We start from the raw sequence: 5,258 nt of genomic DNA, 5'->3' as shown, positions 1-5,258 counted from the left end.
GCGCGTTCCTCCCCATGCAGAGCCGAGCGGGCCGTGGCGGGAACGGGGCCGGAGGAGCCGTCCGCGGGGGCAGAGGGGAGCCCTGAGCCGCCTTCTCCTGAGGGGGCTGCTGGAAAGGAGCCTGCGGTGGGAGGAGCAGGGGAAATGGCCTGAGGCTGAGGTGGGGAGATTCAGGTCAGCTACTGGAGAAATGTTTTCCGCTGTGTTTTTTGGGTGCTCAGGCACTGGAATAGGTTGTCCAGGTGGAGTCAGCAGCCCGGGAGGTGTTTCAGAGGCGCCTGGATCTGGCGATGAGTGACAGGGTTTAGTGGTTTAGGGGTTCCTGGGGCAGTGCTGGACTCGGACAGTTGGACTGGATGGAGTCATGGAACGTGCTGAGGTGGGAGGGTCCCCTCGGGACTATTGAGTCCAGGTCGTGATTTTCATGCACCAATAAAGGAACTGAATCTGGATCAAATGATTTGGCTCCAAAAAATCTTCTGCTCCGGATCTTCCCATTTGGATAACCCCGGTACATTTACGTCTTTTTCAAGGACACATCGGCGACGTTCCCACTGTCGCTGTTCAGCAGCTCCACGAGGTGGCGGTCTGTACATAACAAACAACCCAAAATGCAGCTCCCAAGGTGAAAACGTCCTGTCACACAATTCTCAAACGAAACGTGTCAGGACAGAAAGGTGTCAGGACAGAAAGGTATCAAGACAAAAAGTTCTGGAGCTTGGCTTTTCCATTCCCACTGGAGCAAGAGCAGTTCAAACGATAGCACTGTATACTAGGAAAAACAAATTCACCAAGAACAACCAATGTGCCGACCCAGAATTGGTTTCCCTACCCAAGAGAGGAATTACAACCCCACACCTTAAAAGAAATGGGATCCCCACCTCCAAAACAGAAAACATCAGCATCAAGTGCCAGTTGAATGTCTGGGTACCACCATCGAGGGAGAAGCCCCCACCACACTGGTGCTGGCACCAGATGCCCACCAGGGCCACGCGGAGTAAGGCCAGGGTTCCCAGGAGGGTGCAGAAGGACAGGAAGGGCACATCCAGCATGGCCACACTGCGGTGCTGTCAATGGGGATGAGCAAGGTGGCTGCTCTGGCTGTGCCCAGACACCCCCTGGTTATGGGGGCTGTGAGGGGCTGAGAAGCCTATGGGGTCTGTGATGGCCCTTGTGGCTGTGAGGTCTATGGGGTCTGTGGGGTCTATTGGTGCTATGAGGGCAGTGAGGGCTATAGGATCTGAGGTCTATGAGAGGTATGGGGGCTATGAGGGGCATGGTGTCTGTGAGGGATATGGGGTCAGTGAGGTCAGTAAGGGTTAAGGGGTCTATGAGAACAGTGAGGGCAATGCGGTCTGAAAGGGCTTTGGGGTCTGAAAGAGCTTTGGGGTCTGAGAGGCCTATGGAGCCTGTGAGGGCTGTGGAGGCTGTGAGGACTCCATAATTTTCACATGGTCAGGGAATATGTTCTTACACCTTCCACCCTATAACTGATACTGCACAAACTTTGCTTTCAAGACCTCCTTGATAGTAGTTTTCTAATTGCAACAGATGTCAGAGCATTGTTATCCATGATAATTAAAGTGGAGTGGCCATTTTCTATAAGTGAGGCTGTTGTGGTCTGTAGTGGGATGACCTTGGCTGGACACCAGGTACACACCAAAGCCAGTCTGTCACTCCCCTCTGCAACTGGACAGAGGAGAGAAAATTAAATGAAAAGTTCATGAGTTGAGATAAGGACGGTGAGAGATCACATAATGATTACCATTACAAGCAAAACAGACTCAACTGGGGAAATTCTTTAAATCTTTTACTAACAAAATCAGAGTAGGATAACGAGAAGTAAAATATATCTTAAAAACACCTGCCCCCCCAGCAGTGCAGGGAGATGGGGAATGGGGGTTACGGCCAGTTCATCACAAGTTGTTTCTGCCACTACTCAGAGAGAGGAGTCCCTTCCCTCCTCTCCATGGAGTTTCTCCCATGGGCAACAATTCTTCATGAGCTGCTGCAGCATGGGTCATTTTTTCCATGGGGTTCAGTCCTTCAGGCACAGTCTACTCTATCATGGGTCATCCCCCACAAAGTCACTGGCCACAGAAACCAAATACAGGGTCATTTAAAATGAGCTTTGGCCATACCACAACATAATTTAACTGTCACTTTAATAGATGAAACCCACAGCAATCCCTCATGAGTCACATACAGAAATAGCAGTGGCATTGAACACCCTTTCCCTGCCCTCACTTATTCTTTTCCACTGTGATGGGGATGATAAGATGTTGTTGTAAAACTGCCAAGAAACTGAAGGGAAAAGGAATGCCATCCCAGCTCTGAGAGATCTTATGACTGGGAGATGATTGCAGGAGGATGGGGGGAGGGAAGAGGCCCCCGTGAAATTCCTAAGGTCAGCAGCAACATGTTTGTTGGAACTCCTGGTTGTTTTTTTGGTTTGTTTTTTTTTTTTTTATGATCCTGTGAATAAGGGTCTTGTGACCTCCTGGCCTGTGGCTTGGAAATGGGCTGGAGCTGCTGGTGGATGCTCCTGGTCTGACTCCACCTGGCTTTTGGAAACTCCCCTAGCTTGGTCAAGTGCTTGGGATGACCCTGTGTTTTTGGGAGCCAAAATACCCATCAGTGTTCATGAAGTGAGGAGCAAAGCTGGAGTTGTTGCCCTTGTAAGTCAACCCACCCCCCCAAGCATCATTGCAGCACCTTGTCTGAGCACATCTTCTCTCTGCAGCACTTAGGGCAGCTGTTTGGAAAACCACGTATTGTTATACATGGAGAAATTGTTGGGGTTTTGCCCCTTGGTTTGGACAAGGAGGGACTTCTTTCTCAGGAAGAAAATGAGGATGGGAAAGTGAGAGTGTTGGCTGGTTTTGCTGGAGTGGCATTTGCTGTCTTTAGAAGCAACTGAATAGTATCTTCATCCATTGGTTAAACTTGAACTCTGATTATAGATTTACTTCCAGTTATCAGTTAAAACACTGTAAAATGAATGGCTGGAGAAAGTCCAGGCCACATGTCCTATATATCAGTTCACATTTGTCTCACAATCAGTTACCAAGAACTGCAAAGATAAGAACTCATGTGACTACTATTTTTAAGAGAGTAGCCCTGAAGCTAGAAGGCATGTTTCTCTTAAAGAAGATATCCCAGAAATCCATTATTTTATCATCTGGCAATACTGAAAATCAGAAATGGAGCCTGAAATCCATCTATACCTGGTTTCCCAGGAGAGGCTTTGCTTGTGGCATTTCCCTCTCCCATTTTGCCACCAAGGTGCGCAGATCCCCAACTCAACTGGACTCAACACACATTTGAGCCTCCAGCTACCAGGAAACACGTAACTCTGCCTTTATATCCCTGTTCCTGACTTCCACCTCACGCATGTGTGGTCACTGCAGGTGACAAAGTGTTTTTTTGAACACTTCCATGTGATAGTGTCTGTCTGACTGATTCTAGGTGTAGGTTTTTTCTTTTTTCGTGAGTTTGTAAGATTTGGGAGCTTTATTCATGTCTGTATGATGGGGAAGGGAGCTGTGGGCAGGCAGGTTTAAATGTCCTTCTCAAAGCAAAGAATCACTAGAAGCTATGGTGGTTACTGTGTCTGAACTGCTACAAAATCTAACAAACTTCTTTGAAAGAGGAAAAAGAAAAAATGAGGAGAAAAGAAAAGAAGATAAAAGAAACCTCTTTGCTGTTACACACATCAGTAAACTGATGGAGGAGAGTTTCCCTAAAGAGACTCAGTTCCCAGGCCAGTGGAATACCTGGAACTTATTCTGTGGACTTGCACCAGGGACATTTCCCACACAGGGGTTTTCTGGTTAAACCAGCATTTTTTAGGGGTTATTGGCACTGCTGAGCACTTGCATTTTTCATATTTTCATTGCATAGCAGGCCACATCTTTCTGATTTTATGCAACCTCTTCATCCTTTTGGAGAAGAGAAAATACAGATCCGAGCAGCGTTTGAGCTCCTGGCGTGATTGTACTGACTGGCTGGGGAACAGCGGCTCGTTGTGATGTTAATTAGTATCTATTGACCCGCTCCCTGTTGGGATGCAGTGGGGCGCGCAAGGGTTCTCAAACATGAGCTTACATAAGGAGCAGCCCAAGCGATGTCTGGCTCCTGCCAATAAACTAATTGCTTTTGTCGGGACTGTATCTCGGCTGGAAGAGGAGTTGAAATCAATTTCTGGCTTCCAGTGAGGATCATGTGTTCCTGATAACCAGGCTCAGACTCTGCATCTGTAATCATCGCTTTTTCTGCACAAAATTCATCCAAGTTTGGATTCAAAATGCTCTGTTCATAGAGTTTAATCCTTGTTTCAAGTGAGTTACCAGGGTGGATAATTAATTCCATGTACCCCGGGCGAGCAGAGTGGGCGGGAGCAAGGATCTTAGTGCCGGCATGCAGAATAGTTTTCCTCTGTGGTTTGCCCCCTTGGTCCCTGTTTACATTCCTGTCAGGGAGAAAAAGGGTGTGAATTTCATCAATATTTGCTGTCATGAAGAAGAGAAATGGGTTTATTTTAATATCCTGGGTCCTGCTTAGACACAGAGAGCGAGAGAACAGCCCTGGTAGTCAGATTATTGCAATATATATCTCTTTGGCTGTGTGATGTATTTAGCATTTTTCTTAAAATCCTGTTAAACTGTCTTTTCTTGCTCACGGCAAACGAGGGGAGCGCTGTGTCCTAATTAGGCTGTTTGCCACAAGCAAGGCTCAGCTTCCCAAATTGCTGTGAGAGTAACGCCGGAAGCCAGGCTTCGGTGCGGGGTAAAGGCAGATGGATTTAAGTTTTCCTTTCTGGACTGTTAGTGGAGAGAAAATTGGTGTAGTGAGATCAGACACAGAAGAGCGAGCTGGGGAGCAGAGGGTCGTGGTGGGGCGGAATTCCCCGCGATGGAGCCGGTCCCCACGGGTATGCAGGCACAGCTCCTCCCGGAAACGCTCAGCTCCCTCCCAAACCCCGTGGCCTGCCTTCCCCGGGGAGGTGTTCGTTTGAAGGCTTCATTTCACTCGCACACCCTGCATTAAAACAGACAGAGAGTAAACATCTCGTGTAGCCCCAGCCAGGCGGACGAGGTCTGAGCCGTCTGCAGCTCTGGGCAGGACCCTGGGGGAAGGCAGGGCTGCCCGCCCGGGTGGCGGGGAGTCCCCGCAGCCGATAGGCACCGTGCCAGCCCTGCTCGCCGGCCGTCTCCGTGGGCAGGCTCGCCCGGCAGAGCGGCTGCGGCGCTGCCAGA

The sequence above is a fragment of the Myiozetetes cayanensis genome, unplaced genomic scaffold, assembly GCF_022539395.1.
Source record: "Myiozetetes cayanensis isolate MyiCay16 unplaced genomic scaffold, myiCay2020 scf9, whole genome shotgun sequence".
Lineage (NCBI taxonomy): Eukaryota > Metazoa > Chordata > Aves > Passeriformes > Tyrannidae > Myiozetetes > Myiozetetes cayanensis.
This window is presented reverse-complemented; position numbering follows the sequence as displayed.